Consider the following 25255-nt stretch of genomic DNA (forward strand, 5'->3'; position numbering starts at 1 on the left):
CAGGCTTGGTTCTCTTCCTGGTTAACATCATAACTAGGATGAAGAAGTAGACTCTGCACATTGCTATTTCTCAATCCCATCGTCGCCTCAAAACTCTCTGCAATTCCATGTATTGTTACTACCTTAGCTCTTGACCCTCGATACAGCTCCTCTGTAATCTCCATTTCTTGAAGTCCCCCTCCCATTCATCTCAATACTCAAAACACCACTCCCCTCAAACCAAGTTATACGTCTTCTCAAGATCTACGTCGCAGTTATGCCCTCCATTATCATTCTTTCAAACTCTGTCTCACTGCAGATATTGAGTCTATACTACACCTTCGCTTCCTAAAGCCATGTTGTTGTTCTCCTATGCTTTTCTCCACCTTGCACCTCTGCCTTGCCTCCAAAACACTTTCAAGGACTTTGAAAGTTTGATTTAATGGGGTGATGCCTTGATAGGGTAATGCAAATTATCCAAATCTTTACTCTTCTATAAAGGCACAATCAACCCCATCATCTGGTATCCTTGCTCGATCCCAGTCAACACATGGAGCTATTGGAGTAAGGTGGCTTCATAAATAACCAACTGCCTTGATCATATCAACGGTTATTTTCACCAGGTGCTTTACCATTCTTCTTCTTATTCAATGCCTCTACCTTTTCTGTAGAGATCAATACCTTTTGAGCCCTTTGGGGGCACACACTCCACCGTTTGAAAACCTCTGGTATGCAGTCTGGGGAGGGCGAGCAGCAAAGCCAGGCAACTCGGGCCAGCCTGCCACTGCTCGGGCAGGGAGCCCCACCTCCACCCCCTGACTCACTCACTAATTTAATTTACTAATTTAATTACCACTAAAAATCAGTAAATCCAGAAGTTAGACATATACATATTATTTATAATAGTAAGCTCCCTTCCCTCCCAAATATTGAAGTCACGCTGCATCTATGCTCCCACCATTTTCGTACATTCTCTTCTCAAAATACAGTTGACTTTTTTGCTTTACTTTTTCCTCTAGAGTCGGTCACCATGTGGGATTCTCTTTTCTTCCAACCATGTATTCACCACTGAAAACCCATTAGAGAAACACAACAACCCACTTCTCTCCTTCTGCATTACTTTTACCAGTCAGATTTATCCACCACTCCTTTAGCTTGGCTCCCTTTACCAATTTGGCAGCTTACATCACCACTTACAAGGTCTTATTCTTTAATAGGGCTGTCAAACGATTTAAAAAATTGAAATTAATCGCAAGATTAAGAAAAATAATCCAATTAAATTAGACAACATGGGAATTTATCTAGTGATCCATCACCCGTCATCCAGTTCCAGCTTCTGGCTGTCAGAGGTAAAGGGACACCCAGAGAATGGCACTGTGTGCTTGACTATATTGGCAATCTTCCATGAACTTATCTAATTCTTTTTTGAACCCAGTTATGCTTTTGGCCTTTACAGCATCCGTGGGCAACAAGTTCCACAGGTTGACTGTGAGTTGTGTGAAGAAGTACTTCCTTATGTTTGTTTTAAACATGCTACCTATTGGTTTCATTGGGTGACCCGTAGTTTGTATTTTATGTGAAGTGATAAACAACACTTGCTATTCACCTTCTCCACACCATTCATGATTTTATAGACATCTATCATAACCCCACTTAGGCCTGGGCTACGCTGGAGGGGGTTCGAACTAAGATGCGCAACTTCAACTACGTGCTTCGCGAAGTATCTTACCTGGACATCCTCACGGCGGCAAGTCAACCACGGCGGTTCCCCATCAACTCTGCTTATTCCTTCTTCCGAGGTGGAGTACAGGTGTCGATTCGGGGATCGATTTATCGCGTCTAGATGAGACATGATAAATCGATCCCCAATAGATCGATCACTACCCGCCGATCCGGCAGGTAGTGAAGACATACCCTTAGTCATCTTTTTTCCAAGCTGAACAGTCTGTCTTTTTAATCTCTCCTGTAATGGAAGCTGTTCCATACCCATAATTTTTGTTGCCCTTCTCCATACTTTTTCCAATTCTAATATATATATTTTTTGAGATGGGGTGAACAGAACTATACACAGTATTCAAGGTGTGGCCATACCATGGATTTATATAATGAGATTATGATATTTTATGTTTTATTATCTAGTGGTTCCTAACATTCTGTTAACTTTTTTGGCTGCTGCTGCACGCTGAGCAGATATTTTTCAGAGATTTATCCATGATGACTCCAAGATCTCTTTCTTGAGTGGTAAAAGCTAATTTAGGCTCCCTCATTTTGGATGTATAGTTGGGATTATGTTTTCCAGTTCGTATCATTTTGCATTTATCAACATTGAATTTCAATTGCCATTTTGTCACAATCATCCAGTACTGTGAGATCCATTTGTAACTCTTCACAGTCAGCTTTGGACTTAAATATCTTGAGTAGTTTTGTATCATCTGTGAATTTTGCAACGTCACTGTTTATATCTTTTTCCAGTTCATTTATGAATATGTTGAACAGCCCTGGTTCCATTACGGATCCTTGGGGGATCCCACTATTTACCTCTCTCCACTGTGAAAACTGACCATTTATTCCTACCCTTTGTTTCCTATCTTTTAACCAGTTACTGATCCATGAGAGGACCTTCCCTCTTATCCTATGACTGCTTACTTTGCTTAAGAGCCTTTGGTGAGGGACTTTTGTCAAAAGCTTTCTCAAAGTCCAAGTACACTATCTCCACTGGATCACCCTTGTCCACGTTTGTTGGCACCTTCAAAGAATTCAAATAGATTGGTAAGGCATGACTTCCCTTTACGAAAGCTGTGTTAACTCTTCCCCAAGAAATCGTGTTCATCTATGCGTCTGATAATTCTGTTCTTTACTATATTTCAACTAGTTTGCCTGGTACTGAAGTCTAGGTCTCGAGCCTCAGGTCTTCACCTCTTTCCTGGGATGAAACAAGCATTTCTCTGACTCTCGGACCGGCTGCTGGGTAGTAGTTCATTATGTATTAACTGTGATCACCTTAGCAGGTCTGACTTGGGCTCAGACCCTGCAGTTCTGTTCTCTCTGAGGCAATGACAGTGGTAATTAGTGACCCAGCAGCTTCCTTAAATGCTTTCACTTGTTTGGAACAAAAGCACTTAAAAACAATAATACATACCACACCCATTTAGTTCTTCCCAAGGCTTGCCATTCCCTAGACTTGGGAGGCCCAATACCTTCAAACTCCTTCACAACCTCCACCCCTCTCTCTTTGTGCCAGTCTGTCCACCTAGACAGCAGCTGAGACGTGAACCTCCCCTTCAACCTCACAGAATGGCTTTTTAACTCCTAAATTTTCTTTTGATCTCTAGTTCTGGCCTGCAAAATAATGCTTACAACCTGTTGAGACAAAGTACAGGATCTCTGACACAGACAGCTGTCTCCCATTGTCTTTCAAGTATGTATCCAGGTATTCTCATTCTGTTGCCTTCCTGTGATAGCCCCATTGAATTCAAACATTACGGGCAACGAAATCAACATTATGCTAATCCCAATACGGAATAAGTTTCCTCATTGACCTGGCTACATAGTGTTCATACCATTATTACATATAAATATGATTTATATTTATAAATGATTTTATTAATGTATTAGGATTAATATGATGCAATTCCTACAGTAGTCATAATCTTATTACATATCTGCTCAATTTCTGTCACACTAGTCTTGCCCATTTAAATTATTGAGTTGGCACTTCTATAGGATGCTTGAGATGTTTGTGAACTGATCCGTGGCCTCAAATATCTCAAAATTCTTACGGACCTGCCATCTGACTGAATATATTTTTGTATCCATGGAGTTTCAGAGCCCAAAATTACTGGTGTGGATAGGTTAGTAGTTTAAGTAAAGATGACCTAATTGAACCCCACTGAGCAATGCAAGTGACCTCAGAAAAGGAGTGCCCCATTCTGATTCGCTACAAGACACCTGAGAAGAAACTCCAAAGGGGAGGAACCACTATCTTCAAAAATTGAAGGAAAGAGGAAGCCACTGCAGGTTGGCTTTTACTTCTGAATCATTCAACTTGCTTGCCTGCAGTGACTGCTTCCATGGCTGCTAGTCTCTGTCAATGCAGTGCCATCATGCCTGACAAAGAGACCTGTGCTTCCTCCACCCTCCTAGCTTAGGTAGCCACTGAATGATAAGTTAGGAGTCAAGCAACATGCAATTTCTAAGATTCAACATCTACGAGCAAGTAACCTCTAGCAAGCTAGCCAGTCTGTCAACATTAAACATATGAACCAGTGAGACCATCAGCTAATCTTTTCAACCATGTATCAGCTTCCTGAAGGTGAATGAAATCACAAGTCTTGACAACCATCCTGCATAAGTGTAATTTTTTTGTTTTTGTTTTTTTCTTTTCCAATTTTTATTAGTTGAGGGACACCTTTACTTTAGCACTTACTTTTAACACCAGCAGATGGCTGGTAGTGGGCAAGTGTGTCTAGAACCCACTGAATCTGAGAACAGTGCCTATTTAATATTTATTTGGGCTGTCAAGCAACTAAAAAAAAGTAATTGTGATTAAACAATAATAGAATACCATTTATTTAAATATTTGTGATGCTTTCTACATTTTCAAATATATTGATTTCAATTACAACACAGAATACAAAGTGTACAGTGCTCACTTTATATTTATTTTTGATGACAAATATTTGCATTGTAAAAAAACAAGAGATATAGTATTTTTCAATTCACGTAATACAAGTACTGTCGTGCAATCTGTTCATCATGAAAGCTGAACATACAAATGTAGAATTATGTACAAAAACAAACTACATTCAAAACTTAAACAATGTAAAACTTTAGTGCCTATAAGTCCACTCAGTCCTACTTCAGCTAATTGCTCAGATAAACAAGTTTGGTTACAATTTGCAGGAGATAATGCTGCCTGCTTCTTGTTTACAATGTCACCTGAAAGTGAGAACAGCTGTTTGCATGGCACTGTTGTAGCCGGCGTCACAAGATGTTTACGTGCCAGATGCGCTAAAGATTCATATGTCCCTTGATGCTTCAACCACCATTCCAGAGCACTTGCGTCCATGCTGATGATGGGTTCTGCTCAATAATGATCCAAAGCAGAGTGGACCGACGCATATTCATTTTCATCATCTGAGTCAGATACCACCAGCAGAAGGTTGATTTTCTTTTTTGATGGTTCGAGTTCTGTAGTTTTTGCATCCGAGTGTTGCTCTTTTAAGACTTCAGAAAGCATGCTCCACACCTCGTCCCTCTCAGATTTTGGACGGCACTTCAGATTCTTAAACCTTGGTTCGAGTGCTGTAGCTATTTTTAGAAATATCACATTGGTATCTTCTTTGCATTTTGTCAAATCTGCTGTGAAAGTTCTGTTATTAAAATGAACATGTGCTGGGTCATCATCTGAGACTGCTATAACATAGAACATATGTCAGAATGCAGGTAAAACAAAGCAGGAGACGTACAGTTCTCCCCCCAAGAAGTTCAGTCATAAATTTAATTAATGCATTTTTTTAACGAGCATCATCGGCCTCTGGAATGGTGCCGAAGCATGAAGGGGCATACGCATGTTTAGCGTATCTGGCACGTAAACATCTTGTGACGCCAGCTACAACAGTGCCATGCAAACACCTGTTCTCACTTTCAGGTGAGATTGTAAATAAGAAGCAGGCAGCAGTATCTCCTGTAAATGTAAACAAACTTGTTTTTCTTAGTGATTGGCTGAACAATAAGTAGGACTGAGTGCACTTGTAGGCTCTAAAGTTTTACATTGTTTTATTTTTGAGTGCAGTTATCTAACAAAAAAAAATCTACATTTGTAAGTTACACTTTCACGATAAAGTAAACTACAGTACTTGTATGAGATGAATTGAAAAATACTATTTCTTTTATTATTTTTACAGTGCAAACATTTGTAATAAAAATAATATAAAGTGAGCACTGTACACTTTGTATTGTGTTGTAATAGAAATAAATATATTTGAAAATGTAGGAAAACATCCTAAAATATTTAATGAATTTCCATTAGTATTCTATTGTTTAACAGTGCGATTAATAACAATTATTTTTTTAATTGCAATTAATAATCGCATGAGTTAACTGCAATTAGTCAACAGCCCTAATAATTATATAAATACCTAAATGTAAAACAGCCCTATCATAGACTATCAGTGTTGGAAGGGACCTCAGGAGGTCATCTAGTCCAACCCCCTGCTCAAAGCAGGACCAATCCCTAACTAAATCATCCCAGCCAGGGCTTTGTCAAGCCTGACCTTAAAAATATCTAAGGAAGGAAATTCCACCACCTCCCTAGGTAACTCATTCCAGTGTTTCACCACCCTCCGAGTGAAAAAGTTTTTCCTAATATCCAACCTAAACCTCCCCCACTGCAACTTGAGACTTACTCCTTGTTCTGCCATCAGCTACCACTGAGAACAGTCTAGATCTTTGGAACCCCCTTTCAGGTAGTTGAAAGCAGCTATCAAATCCCCCCTCATTCTTCTCTTCTGCAGACTAAACAATCCCAGTTCCCTCAGCCTCTCCTCATAAGTCATGTGTTCCAGTCCCCTAATCATTTTTGTTGCCTTCCGCTGGCCGTTTTCCAATTTTTCCACATCCTTCTTGTAGTGTGGGGCCCAAAACTGGACACAGTACTCCAGATGAGGCCTCACCAATGTCGAATTAGAGGGGAACGATCACGTCCCTCGATCTGCTGGCAATGCCCCTACTTATACATTCCAAAATGCCATTGGCCGCCTTGGCAACAAGGGCACACTGTTGACTCATATCCAGCCTCTCGTCCACTGTAACCCCTAGGTCCTTTTCTACAGAACTGCTGCTGAGCCATTCGGTCCCTAGTCTGTAGCGGTGCATTGGATTCTTCCGTCCTAAGTGCAGGACTTTGCACTTGTCCTTGTTGAACCTCATCAGATTTCTTTTGGCCCAATCCTCTAATTTGTCTAGGTCCCTCTGTATCCTATCCCTACCCTCCAGCGTATCTACCTCTCTTCCCAGTTTAGTGTCATCTGCAAACTTGCTGAGGGTGCAATCCACACCATCTTCCAGATCATTTATGAAGATATTGAACAAAACCAGCCCGAGGACAGACCCTTAGGGCACTCCACTTGATGCCAGCTAGACATGGAGCCAGTGATCACTACCCTTGAGCCCGACAATCTAGCCAAATTTCTATCCACCTTATAGTCCATCCAGCCCATACTTCTTTAACTTGCCTGCAAGAATACTGTGGGAGACCATGTCAAAAGCTTTGCTAAAGTCAAGGAACAACACGTCCACCGCTTTCCCCTCATCCACAGAGCCAGTTATCTCGTCATAGAAGGCAATTAGATGAGTCAGGCATGACTTGCCCTTGGTGAATCCATGCTGACTGTTCCTGATCACTTTCCTCTCCTCTAAGTGCTTCAGAATTGATTCCTTGAGGACCTGCTCCATGATTTTTCTAGGGACTGAGGTGAGGCTGACTGGCCTGTAGTTCCCAGGATCCTCCTCCTTCCCTTTTTTAAAGATGGGCACTACATTAGCCTTTTTCCAGTCGTCCGGGACTTCCCCGGATCGCCATGAGTTATCAAATATAATGGCCAATGGCTCTGCAATCACATCCGCCAACTGCTTTAGCACTCTCGGGTGCAGCGCATCCAGCCCCATGGACTTGTGCTCGTCCAGCTTTTCTAAATAGTCCCGAACCACTTCTTTCTCCACAGAGGGCTGGTGACCTCCTCCCCATGCTGTGCTGCCCAGTGCAGTAGTCTGGGAGCTGACCTTGTTCGTGAAGACAGAGGCAAAAAAAGCATTGAGTACATTAGCTTTTTCCACATCTTCTGTCACTAGGTTGCCTCCATTATTCAGTAAGGGGCCCACACTTTCCTTGACTTTCTTCTTGTTGCTAACATACCTGAAGAAACCCTTCTTGTTACTCTTAACATCTCTTGCTAGCTGCAACTCCAGGTGTGATTTGGCCTTCCTGATTTCACTCCTGCATCCCCGAGCAATATTTTTATACTCTTCCCTGGTCATTTGTCCAATCTTCCACTTCTTGTAAGCTTCTTTTTTGTGTTCAAGATCAGCAAGGATTTCACTATTAAGCCAAGCTGGTCGCCTGCCATATTTACTATTCTTTCTACACATCGGGATGGTTTGTCTCTGTAACCTCAATAAGGATTCTTTAAAATACAGCCAGCTCTCCTGGACTCCTATATCCCTCATGTTATTCTCCCAGGGGATCCTGCCCATCAGTTCCCTGAGGGAGTCAAAGTCTGCTTTTCTGAAGTCCAGGGTCCGTATTCTGCTGCTCTCCTTTCTTCCCTGTGTCAGGATCCTGAACTCAGCCATCTCATGATCACTGCCTCCCAGGTTCCCATCCACTTTAGCTTCCCCTACTAATTCTTCCCGGTTTGTGAGCAGCAGGTCAAGAAGAGCTCTGCTCTGGTTGGCTCCTCCAGCACTTGCACCAGGGAATTGTCCCCCACCCTTTCCAAAAACTTCTTGACTTTTCTGTGCACCGCTGTATTGCTCTCCCAGCAGATATCAGGGTGATTGAAGTCTCCTATGAGAACCAGGGCCTTCGATCTAGTAACTTCCCTAGGTTAAACAATCGCGTGCTCTCGCTCACACACAGACACACACACACAAAATGGTATGTTCCATCCTGAGAAATCATGTTATTTTTCACCTAAATTTGTCACATAACTATTAAATGCAACAAGATGTGTAATCTTGAATTGTATTGGACTGTTTTATGTAATCCTGTATTAGAAAGAGAAGGTAAAAGATTGCCAATAGTTAAACACCTATTATTTGGACAGCCTACCTTAATTGACATCAGAACTGTAGTCTCAACATTAACTTCAACCATGGAGTGATTTGACTCTCTCTGCATCAATTATTTGTCTGGAATATAAACAGTCACTGGCACTGAAATTGATAATACCCCATTACTTTGGGGGCTGATAGCTATACAAGACTGTTGCCTTCCCAAGTTACTACATGAAGCTTAATTATTACAGGATTCTGGACCTGAAGAGTCTTGGGGGTAGATGAAAGGAGGCAACTCTGTGACGCACCTGGTGGTAGCCCATAAAACTTACTTAACCTTCCATAACTTGCACCTGAATAGGAACACTGTTGGTTTTTGAAGAAAATTCTACTTTCATATTTATCATTTCTTTCATTAATCTCCATGCATGTCCCAGAACCTTTTAAAAAGTTTTTTAAAACCATTTTATATCCTAGGGGATTTAGATACACAACTCTCGTTAATTTTAATTGCCCCAGAAGAAGGCCCAGAAGAAAAAGCCAGGCCCTGGGAGAAACTGCTGGAGTCCTCAGGGAGGGGAGGTAGCAGGAAACCTGTCAGGCCTAAGAGGAGCAGAAGCTTGGTTGGTTGCATGTTTGGTTGTTTAAACTGGACTTTTGTTACCCCAGAAAGAGATTGAACTTTAAGTGTGACCTGGCTGGAGGGTTACATCATCTAGAACTCAACCACTGCAGAACCCAGTTGCCTGACAATATGGGGCTCTCAAGATGAAGTCCTGAAATGAGGGGGGCACTCTGGTGGTGAGAGTCCCTCATTACATATACCCAGTCATTTATGGACATTTATCTACTTTACAAAGCTCCAATACAATATGACACAATATGTAGTGTTGCTCAAAGAAAGAGATCTCTGAGTATAGTTTTAGAAGATGGTGTAAGTCAGGACTGGGTTGCATTGGCAGAGCTCTCTGTGGAAAGTTTACACAGTTCCTCCCGGCTTTAATTTAAATATCATTCTTAATCTAAATTTAGTATATTAAAAAATGCCAATATGACTAATTTGGAAACTGTTGTCTCTGAGCCAAGAGGTTGTGGGTTCAAGACCCAACACCAGAAATTGTGTTAGAGGTACTGTTATTCAAAAGAGGCATTCAGACAAGTTCCTTATCTAGCTTCCTGTGGTGCTTGTCCAAGCAGAGGTTAGTTAAGACCCATTAATTAAGCACTAGTGGTAATCAAGAGTGGAGGCTGAAGTATCAAGAGTGTATAAGTGTTTTTACTATCACCATCTCCTTTGAGCAGTAAAAATGCAACATAATGTAACCAGTTTATTTTTTTTTCCATTACCACATACAGGAGAATGGTAACCTGTGGAGGCACAAGTAAAGCTTCAGAGATTAATTTAAAATGTTTTGGTCTGGAGGAAAGATGAAAGGAGTTAGGTATAGGGTTGCCAGGCATCCAGTTTTTGACCAGAATGCCTGGTCAAAAAGGGACCCTGGCAGCGCCAGTCAGCACTGCTAACAAAGCCGCTTAAAAGTCTGGTTGGTGGAGCAGTGTGGCTAAGGCAGGCTCCCTGCCTGCCCTGGCTCCACATGGCTCCCAGAAGCAGCTCGTATGTCCAGCTCCTAGGCACAGGGGCAGCCATGGAGCTCCACGTGCTGCCCTCATCCCAAGCACTGGCTCCACAGCTCCCATTGGTCGGGGGCCATGGCCAATGGGAGCTGTAGGATGGCATCTGCGGGCATGAGCAGTGCAGAGAGCCCCCTGTGCCTAAGAGCCAGACGTATCAGCTGCTTCCAGGAGCCGCCTGAGATAAGCGCTGCTTGGCTGGAGCCTGCACCATGAACCTCCTCCCACACCCCAACCTCCTGTCCCAACCCTGAGCTTCCTCCCTCACCCTAACTCCCTCCCAGAGCCCACACCCCCTCCCACACCTGAACCCGTTGGCCCCAGCCCTGAGGCCCCTCCCACACCCAAACTCCCTTCTAGAGCCTCCACCCCAGAACCCACACCCCAGCTGGAACCCACACCCCGTCCTGTATCTGAACCTCTCAGCCCCAGCCCTGAGTCCCCTCCTGCACCTCAAAACCCTCAACCCTGGCCCCACCCAGAGCCCGCACCCCCAGTTCACGTCCGCACCCCTTCCCACATCACAGCTCCCTGCCCTAGCCCAGAGCCCCCTTCTGCGCCCTGAACCCCTCATTTCTGGCCCCACCCTGGAGCCTGCAGCCGAACTCCTGCCCCAGCCCTGTGAAAATGAGTGAGGGTGGGAAAGAGCGAGCGACTGGGGGTGGGGGTGGAGTAAGTGGGGGCCGGGCCTCAGAAAAGGGGTGGGGCAGGGTAAGTGTGTTCAATTTTGTGTGATTAGAAAGTTGGCAACCCTAAGTAGGTATCATCATAAGCCTAGCAGTTGCGGAGAGTGTCATGAGGGGAAAAAGAAGAGGAGACGAATTAATAGCAGTATGGTTGATGATAGAGAGTAGGGTTATATGTGTGATGTCAGCAAATGCTCCCAACAAGACACACCTCTGGAAAAGAAGGAAAGCTTTAGAAATGAGCTGGCAGAGTTGGTGGTATAGTTAAAGAGTAGGTCTGTCAATTAATTGCAGTTTTAATTGCATGATTAAACAATAATAAAATACCAACTTAAATGTATTATATTTTTGAATGTTTTTCTACATTTTTTTAAATATATTGATTTTAATCACAAAACAGAATACAAAATATACAGTGCTCATTTTATATTATTTTTAATTATAAATATTTGCATTCTAAAAGAGATTAAAAACTAGTATTTTTCAATTTGCCTCATAAAATTACTGTAGTGTGAACTCTTTATTGTGAAAGTACAACTTACAAATGTAGAAATTTTTTTTTACATAACTGCGCACAAAAATAAAACAATGTAAAACTTTAAAGCCTACAAGTTGAAGCTTGAAGGGGCATACAAATATTTAACATATCTGGCACATAAATATCTTGCAACACTGGCTACAACAGTGCCATGCGTACACCTGGTCTCACTTTCTGGTGTCGTAAATAAGAACCGGGCAGCATTATCTCCCATAAATGTAAACAAACTTGTTTGTCTCAGTGATTGGCTGAATAAGAAATAGGACCGAGTGGACTTGTATGAGGTGAATTGAAAAATACTATTTCTTTTTATCTTTTTTACAGTGCAAGTATTTGTAATAAAAAATAAAATAAAATGAGCACTATATGCTTTGTATTCCTGTGTTGTAACTGAAATAAATATATTTGAAAATATAGAAAAACATCCAAAAATATTTATAATAAACTTAAATTGGTATTCTATTATTGTTTAACAGTTCTGTTAAAGCTGTGATTTAATTGCTATAAGTGCTGGAAGACAGAATACTGGGCTAGATGGACCATTGGTTTGACCCAGTATTGCCATTCTTATGTTCAAAGGGTGTGCCCAGAGAGACCAGAAGGGTTATGAGGTGCAGTTAGATAACTATGAGACCTGGCAAAAAGTTGGAACTAGAAATGATAGGAAATCACCAGTCATAGAGGGACAGTTAGTGTTCTACAGACAAATTTTGGTAACTTTCCCTTTGATATTTTGATACTCAGCAGCTCAACTTTAAATAGTTTTTTGATGCACAAAATCTTTCCTACTGAAATCACAATTTTGGGCTTCAATTTTCATGTTTCAGTTCCCATTTCATATCTTCCACACACTATCCAATTCTGCAACCATTACTTTCATTAGCAGTGTCCCATTGGCTGTGCAACTACAACAGGACTTCAACAGAACCTTGGCTTTCATTTAAAACCAAGTAATTTTCTAGACCTTGTGGTTGTGGAGGGAAAGCTTGAAAATGTGAGCCGAGAGCACCGTAAAAGGTCAAAAGACAGAAGACAAATCTCACCCCCCCACACACACACACACTTATGGGGTTTTTTTTAAAAAAATTCATGATTTTAAAGTCAAACTTATGATTTTTGGGATGGAGCTGTGCCTCATGTTTTTGTCTTTTCGTTTTTTAACATGTAGGGTTTGCAAGACTGCTATTTTCAACTTTGCCTCCATCTCCTCTGCTTTGACACACATAGGCATTGTGACCTTCTCATCTGAGAACAGGATGAGATGTCAAGAGCACCGAAGTATCAGTTCCTGTTTTGACAATGATAGTGTTCTTCTGTGGCTTTGGAAAAGTCACTTAATATTGTCACCTCAATAACTCCATCTGTAAAATAGTGATAAAATTTTCCGCATACATTTCACAAGTAATACTTAATGTTCGTATAACAGTCTGACAATTAAAAGCGCTAAATAAGTGCTAAGTATGCAATATTTATTAAATAAATTTATTAGCTTCTGTAAATTCCTCCTGCCTCTTTCCATTTTGTCTGCTGATTATTTCCTCTCCTTGGACATAAGGTAGGATTCTACAAATGTTAAATCCAAAACTCCCTTTGTTGCTTAATTCTGTTTTGGCTTTTTCTCCTCACAAGATAAGCATGCTTTAGTCTTTCTCCTCTTTAAAACCATCACTTATCCTTGACCTCACTTGACTCCAACTACTATCTCTTCCCTCTTTCATCCAAAAGCTCACTGAATGCACTGTCTACAATCACTTTCTGGAGTTCCTCTCCTCCAGTTCCATTCTAGAACCTCTCCAGTCTGGCTTCCACTCTGTGTGCTACACTGACACCACATTGCCAAAGTCTCTAATTACCTCCTACCTAAAGATCAGAACCAATACTCTACCTTTCTCCTTGACTTGTCAGCTGTCTTGTTGCAAGACTGGGGTTCGGACTTCATCTTCCTCTCTGAGTTTATAGCAGGTGCATGTGAATGAAAGACAGGCAGCACCAGTGCATTTAGGATCCCCAAAAGAAGTTCATAATTAGAGAGTACTTAGTGTTCCAGCTGCACCACCTGAAGAACCATTACTGGTTTGTGTACCCAGAATTGGAAATTACTGCATTCCCCTATTAGAAGAGTTGGGGGGAGATCAAGAAAGGAACTGAGAGGAGAAAATGATCCCTTTACACCACCCCAGGAATCTTCCATGTTCAACAGTTGTCTGACTGATGAAACTTGTTTTTAAGTACTTTCACGCTTGGGAGTCCATAAACACAAACATATTTTCTCTAATCTTGTCTGGTTTGTAGCAGGGGAAGGAGCGGTCCAGCTTTCCTGATTAGGCACTGCATTTTATATAGTGTATAGGCAAGTGAAAATGAAATAGTAATGCATAGACACACATTTGGAAGCAAACAGTAGTTCAAACGAACTATTAATAAGTAGATTAGTTAATTTACTAGGTTAATCTGTGGTCTGTTTTTTAAAAATATACATTTAAATGAATACTGTATCTCTGTACACCTGATAATACCAATTGTGTAGAACTGTTTTTCCTAAATTTCATTCTGTGGTATAAATTACCCCAAAAAAAGTTTAAAAATTTGTTCACAATTTAGAACTCAAACTTAGTAAAAATATTTCAAAATTAAGTGTTTTGGCTGTGTTTTTGTTTTTGTGTTTTTGGTAATGGAAAAATTAAATATTACAATGATCTGATTTGTCTGATAAAACGAAGGCCTGTGCATGATTAAGCAGCCTTCAGAAAGGAAACTAAAGCAAATTAGAAAACCATAAAGCAACAACTGCCCAAGTGCTATTCTTATTCTTGGTTGTCATTTGATACTAGGGTGTAGTATGGGGAGAGTTGTATAGCCCTATCCAAAAATCTGTTCAGGCCTTACACCTCGGAAAGAGAAGCCAATTCCAAATGAATAAGATTAAGTGGAGGTCTCCATTCAAGTATTCATTGCAGAATATGAAAGACACGGAGGGTGCAAGGGGAAGGGAAAATGTATCAGATCATATTTGAAACTTATTTAAGCTACAGCAGAGTTACCATTTCATCTTTCTTTTGCAGAAAACATTGCTGTCTGATCTGTAGTTGCAAGGAAAAGGGGGTGAAAAGAAGAAGGAAATCTGTCTTGGATAAATTGGAAGTGCTTTGAATTTGCAAAGGGATTTAGTACCAGCTGCTACAAAAGGTTTCACAAAGCCACTTTTGGCACCGAAATGGATGAAATGCTTCAGACCTAAATGGTAACCTTAATTCTTCCATCATTTTATTTCTCTGGTGTAGCCCCTAAGATAACTTGTACAGATTGTAAAGGATTTTCTTCTTAAACCAGTTCGGTTTAAATATAGTAATCTTACAACAGCTAAATTCTGGATAAATCTGTAATTTTACAACTTGCATGTATTCCAATGAAGTTTGCAGTTTTAGCTTTTATATCTGTTTAAGGCCTTGTCTACACTACGAAATTAGGTTGAATTTATAGAAGTCGGTTTTGTAGAAAGCGTTTTTATACAGTCGATTGTGTGTCCCCACACAAATGCTCTAAGTGCGTGTAGTCACCGGAGTGTGTCCACAGTATCGAGGCAACTGTCGACTTCCGGAGTGTTGCACTGTGCGCAGTCTCCGCCACCCATTTGAATTCTGGGTAGAAATCCCAATGCCTGATGGGGCTAAAACATTGTCGTAGATGGTTCTGGGTACATTTTGTCAGGCCCCCCCTTCCCTCCCTCCCTCCATGAAAGCAAGGGCAGACAATCGTTATGCGCCTTTTTTCTTGAGTTACCTGTGCAGACGCCATACCACGGCAAGCATGGAGCCCGCTCAGTTAGCCATCACTGTATGTCTCCTGGGTGCTGGCAGACACGGTACTGCATTGCTACACAGCAGCAGTTTATTGCCTTTTGGCAGCAGACAGTGCAGTATGACTGGTAGCCATCATCAACGTAGTCCAGGGTGCTCTTTTAACTGACCTCGATGAGGTCGGGGTGCCTGGGCAAACATGGGAGTGACGCAGCCAGGTCATTTCCCTTTTAAGTTTCGTCTCATGGCGATTCAGTCCTACCGGCAGTGCACTCTCTTTTAATCAGCAGCCAGCTGAAGATGATGGCCAGCAGTCATACTGCACCGTCTTCTCCCGAGCACCCAGGAGATGACGATGGCTAGCGGTCGTACTGCACGGTCTGCTGCCGGCAAGATGTATAAAGATAGATGAAATGGATCAAAACAAGAAATAGACCAGATTTGTTTTGTATTCATTTTCTCCTCCCTCCCTCCATGAAATCAACGGCCTGCTAAACCCAGTTTTGAGTTCTATCCTTGAGGTTTTGAGTTCTATCCTTGAGGGGGCCATTCTGTTTCTCGCAAAGCCACCCCCTGTAAGCCAACCCTGTTAGCCATGTGGGCAGTCGCCCCTCCCTCCACCAGAGCAAAGGCAAACAATCGTTTTGCACCCTTTTCCCTGGATTGCCCGAGCAGGAGCAGAAGCCAGAGCACAGCAAGCATGGAGCCCATTCAGCTCACCACAGCAGTTATGGCCATTGTAAATACCTCACGCATTATCGTGCAGTGTATGCAGAACCAGTACCTGAAAAACCAGGTGAGGAGGCGACGGCAGCACGGTGATGAGGACACGAACACACTTTTCTCTAAAACTGCGTTCCCCCGCAATTCGGAGATCATGGTGTAATGGGGCAGGCTCATGCCATGGAATGCTGATTCTGGGCCCGGGAAACAAGCACAGAGTGGTGGGACTGCATAGTGTTGCAGGTCTGGGATGATTCCCAGTGGCTCCGAAACTTTCGCATGCAGAAGGGCACTTTCATGGAACTTCGTGACTTGCTTTCCCCTGCCCTGAAGCACAAGAATACCAAGATGAGAGCAGCCCTCACAGTTCACAAGCGAGTGGCAATACCCTGTGGAAGCTTGCAACGCCAGACAGCAACCGGTCCGTCGGTAATCAATTTAGAGTGGGCAAATCTACTGTGGGGGTTGCTGTTTTGCAAGTAGCCAGCACAGTCATTGAGCTGCTGCTATCAAAGTAGTGACTCTGGGAAATGTGCAGGTCATAGTGGATGGCTTTGCTGCAGTGGGATTCCCTAACTGTGGTGGGGCTATAGATGGAATGCATATCCCTATCTTGGGACCGGACCACCAGGGCAGCCAGTACATAAACCGCAAGGGGTACTTTTCAATGGTGCTGCAAGCACTGGTGGATCACAAGGGACATTTCACCAACATTAACGTGGGATGGCCGGGAAAGGTTAATGACACTCACATCTTCAGGAACGCTGGTCTGTTTAAATGGCTGCAGGAAGGGATTTACTTCCCAGACCAGAAAATAACTGTTGGGGATGTTGAAATGCCTATAGTTATCCTTGGGGACCCAGCCTACCCCTTAATGCCCTGGCTCATGAAGCCGTACACAGGCACCCTGGATAGTAGTCAGGAGCTGTTCAACTATAGGCCGAGCAAGTGCAGAATGGTGGTAGAGTGTGCATTTGGACATTTAAATGCACTGGCGCAATTTACTGACTCGCTCAGACCTCCGCAAAACCAATATTCCCATTGTTATTGCTGCTTGCTGTGTGTTCCACAATCTCCGTGAAAGTAAGGGGGAGACATTTATGGTGGGGTGGGAGGTTGATGCAAATCGCCTGGCCGCTGAATACGCGCAGCCAGACACCGAGGCAGTTAGAAGAGCACAGCAAGAAGCGGTACGCATCAGAGAAGCTTTGAAAACCAGTTTCATGACTGGCCAGGATAATGTGTGACACTTCTGTTTGTTTCTCCTTGATGAAAACCCACCCCCTTGGTTGACTCTAATTCCCTGTAAGCCACCCGCCCTCGATCACAGCTTGCTTGCAAAGGAAATAAAGTCACTATCATTTAAAAAACATGTATTCTTTATTAATTGATTATAAAAATAGGGAAATAACTCGCAGTATAGCCCGGGTGGGTGTGGTAGGAGGGAAGGAAAAGGCCACTTTCAAACTTGTTGAATGCCAGCCTTCTGTTGCTTGGGCTGTCCACTGGAGTGTAGTGGTTGGGTTCCCGGAGCCTCCCACCCCGCATTCTTGGGCGTCTGGGTGAGGAGGCTATGGAACTTGGGGAGGAGGGAGGGCGGTTAAACAGGGGCTGCAGCGGCAGTCTGTGATCCTGCTGTCGTTCATGAACCTCCACCAGACGCCGGAGCATGCCCGTTTGATCCCGCAGCAGCCCCAGCATTGCCTCATACCTCCTCTTCCTGCCGCCACCTCTCCTCATGTTTATCGGCCACCGTCCTGTACTCTGCTGTTGTGTCCCTCCACACAACTCTGTCAGTGCCGGACGACTGCATGAGCTCAGAGAACATGTCCTCGCGCATGTGTTTTTTTTTGCTGCCTTATCTGAGATAGCCTTTGGGATGGAGGAGGGAGGCGTGAAACATTTGCAGCTGCTGGAGTTAAAAAAGGGAGTGAAGTATTTAAAAAGATACATTTTACAGAACAATGGCTATATTCTTTCACGATGAACAACACTATTCACATTACATAGCACATGTGATTTTGGTACAAGGTCGCATTTTGCATTTTGTATTGAGTGCCTGCAGCTTTGGTGTTAGAGATCACACAAGCAGAGCTGGGCAAGAGAATTTGGCTTGCAGGCGGCCATGGTAAGCCATAGTCTTTCAGCTTCTGCAGCCTTTATAACAGCAGCCCCCTCCTTTCCCATACCAAGCAAAGCCCGTTGAGTTGGCCATTTAGTTCTGCAGTTTTCCTGTTAACGTGCAGCAGAAGAAACCAAACTAACCCCCTCCCCTCATCCAATCGCTTTTCCTCTCCCCCTCCGCCTGGCTGGTATCAGGGAAGATCCCTGCTAGCCAAACGTGAACAGCTCAGCTCCAATGGCCCCCGCCCCCCACCGCATGGCCAACTGCGGGGTGGATTTCTTTTCAGCCACAGGCAAATGGCCCAGCAGGAATGGGCACCACTGAATGTCCCCTTAATCAAATTCCCCTATTTCAACCAGGTTACCATGAATGATATCACTCTCCTGAGGATAACTCAGAGAGATAAAGAACGGATGTTGCTTGAATGCCAGCAAACACCAGGACCATACGCTGCCAAGCTTTTTCATGCAATGATACCAGATTACTTGCTACTAGCATGGCGTGGTAAAGTGTCCTACCATGGAGGACGGAATAAGGCTGCTCTCCCCAGAAACCTTCTGCAAAGGCTTTTAGAGTACCTCCAGGAGAGCTTCATGTAGATGTCCCTGGAGGATTTCCGCTCCATCCCCAGACAAGTTGACAGACTTTTCCAGTAGCTGTACTGGCCACGAATGCATCCCAAGTCCTCAGGGCTACTTAATCATTAAAAAACGCTTGCTTTTATAACATGTATTATATTTTAAAAGGTACACTCACCAGAGGTCCCTTCTCTGGCTTCGTTGGGTTGGGAGGGTATTTCAGTCAGGGTGATAAAAAGATCCTGGCTGTCGGGGAGAACGGTGTGCTGTGTGCTCTCCTCAAGCTCGTCGTCCTCCTCCTCCTCATCTTCCCCGTCCGCAAAATCCTCAGGCATGGTGGAGAGTACCCCATCATCGGAGTCCACGGACAGGGGTAGGGTAGTAATGGCGACGACACACACCTCCCCCCCTCAAGAATTGCATGCAGCTCAGCGTAGAAGCGGCATGTCTGGGGCTCTGTCCCAGAGCGTCCGTTTGATTCTTTGGTTTTTTGGTATGCTTGTCTGAGCTTCTTAAGTTTCATGCAGCACTGTGTTGCGTCCCTGATGTAGCCTCTGTCCCTCAGGCCTCTGAGATTTTTTTGAAATGTTTTGTCATTTCGTCTTCTGGAACGTAGTTCTGATAGCACGAATTCCTCTCCCAATACAGCAAACAGATCCAGTACCTCCCGTTCAGTCCATGCTGGAGCTCTTTTTCGATTCTGGGACTGCATGGTCACCTGTGCTAATGAGCTCGCCTGGCCAAACAGGAAATGAGATTCAAAAGTTCCCGGGGCTTTTCCTGTACACCTGGCCAGAGCATCCGAGTTCAGAGTGCTGTCCAGAGCAGTCACAATGGTGCACTGTGGGATAGCTCCCGGAGGCCAATACCTTCTAATTGCGTCCACCCTAACCCTAATTTGAACGGTGATGTCGATTTCAGCGCTAATCCCCTCGTTGGGGAGGAGTACAGAAATCGGGTTTAAGAGCCCTTTATGTCGAAAAATGGCTTCGTTGTGTGGATGGGTGCAGGGTTAATTTGGTTTTAACGCTGCTAAATCCAATATAAACTCATAGTGTAGACCAGGCCCAAGTTTGTGGCTTATAAAAAAAACCATTTTTTTGCTCATTTTTCTTCCTCCTTTGGAATAGGAAAATGAAGATAAAGGCTTGATCTTATCCTGTAAGTAACTATGGCTTTCTACTAACTACATCTAATGAAAAGACTGTATAATAGTAGCCACATGTGCATTTTTTGTTCCTATTTCCATTTATTTCACTAATAACTCTTTAAGACTCTTTCAATAACACAGTCCAAAAAACATGGAAGCTATGGAAAGGAATATGAACACACTGTATTTTTCTCTCTTCACCTCCTGTTTTCCCCTCCTCACCCTGTTTCATTGTAATTTTCTTTCCCTCTCCCTTCTTTCCCCAATTTGAGCATCACCTCCTATGATAAGTCCTCCCTCTTATTATCTCCTTTCCTTCTTGTTCCTTTCCATTTGACTTCCTATCTTTTTTTATCCTGTTCTTCCTGCTTTCACTCCTTGTCTCTCATTGTTACACTTGATGTATCTAAAATATGCCTAAAATATTAACTATGATTACAGCTGTCTCAAAGACTACTTTATATCAAACATATGTGCTGGACAATAATACAAAAACATAATAAGTTTGTCTCTTAAATGTTATTCCAATACAGATAAAATTCTAAATGTAGTTCTTTGGAGGAAGAAGAACTTGGCTGTTTGTGTTCATAAACAGTTCTCAAATATCTTCCAATCACTGCCCTCCTTCAGTCATATGAACAGACAATTTGTACATTTCAGAAAATGTACAAAGAATATTTTCATTTTTCTATTAACATTGGGAGGATTATCTTTTGGCTTTCCTATTCCCATTAGTCATGCGCAGGTATTAGCTTTTTTGTGAATCTTTAGTTATTTGTTGTGGTGTCCTAAAGTATACAAAGCAAGGTTGAAGTTGTAGAGGGAGTCTGGAGTACAGGGCCTGGTGCAAGATCTGAGGCCTGAACCAGAAGTTGTGAACAAAAGTCACACCATGTATTAAAGTAGATGCTTACAATTTCACTATTTAGTACGTGAACTTGGCAAAGTTGTTACTTGTGTACTAGGCACAATTTACATAAATATATTCCAGCTAGTACAGATACACCCCCATCTAGTACAAGATAAGATGGTCTGATAAAATAATGAATAGGGATGTTTTTTCAAAGATATAAGCAACAAGGAGAGGTAACAAAAAGATGTAATGATTTACATAAGGTGGCGTGTAAGTAGTGTATGTTAAGTTGTTTGTCTCAGCCTATAAAAGTTGGGATACTTTGCGTTAATTCTTTGTTTGGCCAAGGGGGCAGTGGAAAGTTCCACCACTGACTGAGCCGTTCCTTGCCACAGGGCAGTTATATTAGTGTACCTGTAACCACAAAGCCAGGGCTCTAGGACTGTGTCTTGAGGGCAATAAACCTGGCCAAGTGTCTTTGTTAATGAGCTGTGCCTGTGGTCTTTCTTTGAGTAACATCGAAGTCTGCTGAACTCACATGCTGCTCTGTCTAGTAATAACATTGAAGCTTCAAGGACAGAAGTGCCTAAGCAGTGCTACTGAGGCGACAACATTTCAGCCTCCAGCACTTACTTAATCACACTGGGTAATACTATCAAGGTCTGCTGAACCAACTATCTGTGCAGTATTGGGAAAGCACACAGAAAGAACCCACAAATATGCGAGGCAACTGACAATAGAAGTATTTATAGAATTCACAGTATGGCAAATTCTTGCAGAAACTGCTGTTTACAGTTAATAAATATATAAGCAGAGCATGAGAAATCTGATTATCTCACATCTTCTCTAACTCTTTTCACAAATGGACTGACGCTACTAACTTATTATACTGGACGCCACCAAACAGCTGGCATATTGTAATGTCTTTATCTCTGTCAAACTGGGTGAGTTTTGAACCAGGGACCAAAAAGTGAAAGTCTTTCAATTTTCCAAGGTAATGTGAAAAAGACAACCTCGTCTTAGGTTTCTCAGATGATCCCTCTCCTTCTTGGAGCTTTTATTCGGTTCTCAAAGCCTTGTGCAGACCTTCTTTTGAACAGCTTAGTATTATTCCCATTCCATATTGTCCTGAAGAGTGACTTTTTTTTTTAGTGGCAGTCATCTCAACCCAGGTTAGCTTTGCTTTCCTGCTCATACTTCCTTATTTTGGTCATTCACCCAGAATAAAGTCATCCATAATGTATGGCTTGTCTGTGCTGGGGATTTTGCACCAGTGTGGCTACACTGATGTACAGTTGCACTATTCCACTATAAAGTGATTTGGACCGATTTAACCTGGTTTGAAAGGAAGATACGGGTGCGGTTAAATATTCATAGTGCAATAAATGCTTTTTATTTGCACAGGACCCTAGAAGTTAGAGTGTCCCTCCTTTTTCTGTTCTGTTTTTTTAAGGGGAAAAGATCTACTAGAATCTCATTTTGATTCCAATAGACTAATTGGAACCTGCATTTCTGAGTCTTACAAAGATTGTTGTGCTCCCTTGCCTAGTCAGACACAGGTGCTCACTGCACCTATGCATCATTCATTGGCTGAGTGAGTTGAAACTGCAGTGGGAGAGTTTGCAGGGTTGCCACAGTGCAGTCTCTTCATACTTTCTCTGAATTTTGTAGTTTAAGGCCTTGTCTACATGGTGCGTTAGTCTGCATCAGTGGAGTGTAAAATCTAATGTGCAGCAGCATGTCATACACTAAGTAGCCCATGTAGACCCTGCTAGTGCAGGTTTAAAGTTCCCGAGTGCATGTTAATGTTGTACTTTTTGAAACTGGACTACATTAATATTCACTGTGGAACTTTGTGTGCCAGTGGGGTTTATACTAACCAGTTAGTGTACGTGAACTGGTGCTTATTGGAATGTACACCCCACGGGTGTGGACTCATGTACTTCATAGACAAGCCGAAAGGGTGGGATTTTTCAAAAATCCTTCACATTAATTGTAATTGTTTCCATTGAAATTAATGGTAAAGCTCCCTTTGGTGACGGAGAACAAGAATTAGCCAGCGCTGTCCACTTTGGAAAATTCCACAGTAAATTTAATGGCTTTGACCAAATGATGCATCGGCCCAGCAGTTCACAGAGGCCTTTCCCTAACTGGTTTCCTCTGTTTGTTAAAAAAGTTCTCTAGTTCAGAACTTGGATGTATGTATGTATTTGTTTATTTTGAAAAGTAGGAGAGCCTCTTGGAGTCCATGAGTCTGTGGCTGTCTTTGAACTCCCTTCCAAAATGTGTACTTTATATTTTGTGTATGACGTTCCCATTGGTCTGCACATATGCTAACTGTCGCTCAGAAAGGAATAAGGTGTAAGTCATTTCTCCTTTTAATGGAAAGAATTTTTTTAAAAAAATATTTCCTGTCCTTTCCCCATCTGGTGCCTCAGCTCCTCTTTCTTTTTGCCTCTTCTCTTTTTGCAGATCTTTATAAAGGTTAACTTTTGTTTAACTTGCACTTCTAAAAAGAGCAAGATGAGAAACCAGTTCAACTTTTAATACCCTCATTACCCAAAGTGTAGAACCATGGCAAATTAGAGCGCTTATTAATTTTGGAAGCCATATTAAAATATAGTATGTCCCCAAAAATATCAGAGTGGGAGGTTATGATAATGTAAATCACAAGCCCACATGTATTTTCCTCTTAAAAAAAGAAAAAAGGACCACACTGACATGTTTTATTGAGCAAGAGAGCATGTGAATGCAAACTTGAGTCTGTAACTGAAGGTATGTCAGAGTAACAAAGTAAAGGACTTGAAGCATTCTAGCCATCAGAGGAGCCTATTTCTTTGTTGTGCCATTGCTGCCTGCAGTTCAACCATTGTATTTCAGGTTGCAGTGGGGGAGGTTTAGGTTGGATATTAGGAAAAACTTTTTCACTCGGAGGGTGGTGAAACACTGGAATGCGTTACCTAGGGAGGTGGTGGAATCTCCTTCCTTAGAAGTTTTTAAGGTCAGGCTTGACAAAGCCCTGGCTGGGATGATTTAATTGGCGATGGGCCTGCTTTTGAGCAGGGGGTTGGACTAGATGACCTCCTGAGGTCCCTTCCAACCCTGATATTCTATGATTCTATGATTTTAAGCTTGCATTGTGTAGGCATTTAAAAATGCATTTGACTGTGAAGGACTTTAGCTGGGGGGAAAATCATTCTGGTAGCTTGTATCTGCACGCAAATTAGGTTTTTCTTTACTAAAAAAAGTTAATAACTGTGGTGGTGGAACAAGACTAGCCAGAGGATGCATTGTGAGAGCATTGTCTCTTGGCTCAGGAAGACCCTACCAGGCTGTATAAAGAGGGATTGTTTTGGCTCAGGAAGTGCTGGATGAAGCTGCATGGGAGGCGATCTCCCTTGAGTAGAGAAGAGCCAGGGGTTGCCGTTTGGAGAGGTTCCCTCTCAGCTAGACAGACTCTGGGCTGACTTTGGTGGGACGTGCCTAAGGATGCCACATGGGCAAATTCTTTCCCTATTTGAGAACAGCTGGAGGATGTTGTATGGGCGGGTTCTCTTGGCTCAGGGAACATGTTGTATGGGAGGGTTCTCTCTCGGCTTGAGAAAACATTTTTTCCGCTTGAAGTCACTGAGTAAAATCTAAATGACTAATAAAGCTTCTAAATTAATGTTCAATCGGTTAGAATAATAAAAGTTAATTTATCATCAGGAAGGAAGACCAGAATAAGGGAAAATGATCTATTAAGAGGAGGAAAACCACCACCTTCTCAGTAACAAAGAAAGGTTGTAGATCGCTGGGCAACGCCTTTTTTGGACAAACTGATTTGTTCTCCATCTACGCAATTATATATCCATGGAGATAGCCATTTTGCAAGTATTAGCAATCCTAGATGCACAAACCTTTTTTTCTCTTTTGTCCCAGGGATGCTCTCCTCTGTATATATTGAAGATTAACCATTGGACACCTATGTATTATGTGAATCCTCATACAGAAGTGTTGGTTTGTGAACATGAGAGGAAACTGCCATAGATTCCTGCAGTGCGTTTTTCTCCTGGAAACAACCCCAGCTTTTGTTTCCTCTCTTTGACTTGGCAATAGAATGAGGAAGGAACACATAAAACATGCTAATGCTGAAGCAGAATCTGATTTGACCGAAAAAGCTTTTTTAAAATATTTACTGTGTGGGTGTATATATATATGTGTGTGTGTATATATAGTTCTGTTTTTATGTGGAGGATCGTTGATGGCCTTACAGTAGACTTTTTTCAGGATAAGAAGGAACAGTCATAGCTACTTGTCAGACCTTTCTTTTTCTCTCTTTTTCTCTTTCTCTCATGATTTTACATTTACATGGCATCTTCAATCTCAGTGGAACTGCTATATAAGACAATAAGATTAATTGCAAAGCTGCATAATGGA

The 25255-nt window shown here is 42.4% G+C and overlaps 1 protein-coding gene across 12 annotated transcripts in view; it reads left to right on the plus strand.

The window, feature by feature from the left end:
- The window catches only part of PEAK1 (pseudopodium enriched atypical kinase 1), a 237936-nt gene that overhangs the window by 90964 nt on the left and 121717 nt on the right, over positions 1-25255 (plus strand). For 9 of the 12 annotated variants that reach the window (XM_073303488.2, XM_073303487.2, XM_073303494.2 and 6 more), the window contains one exon: positions 14673-14851. The exons of 2 other annotated variants lie outside the window; for them this stretch is intronic. The gene's annotated coding sequence lies outside the window, so the exon portion shown is untranslated. Of the gene's footprint in view, positions 1-3151; positions 3398-14672; positions 14852-25255 lie in introns of those variants that run through there. One more of the 12 variants, XM_073303492.2, reaches the window with a different exon arrangement.

Source organism: Lepidochelys kempii, chromosome 10 (assembly GCF_965140285.1).
Source record: "Lepidochelys kempii isolate rLepKem1 chromosome 10, rLepKem1.hap1, whole genome shotgun sequence".
Lineage (NCBI taxonomy): Eukaryota > Metazoa > Chordata > Testudines > Cheloniidae > Lepidochelys > Lepidochelys kempii.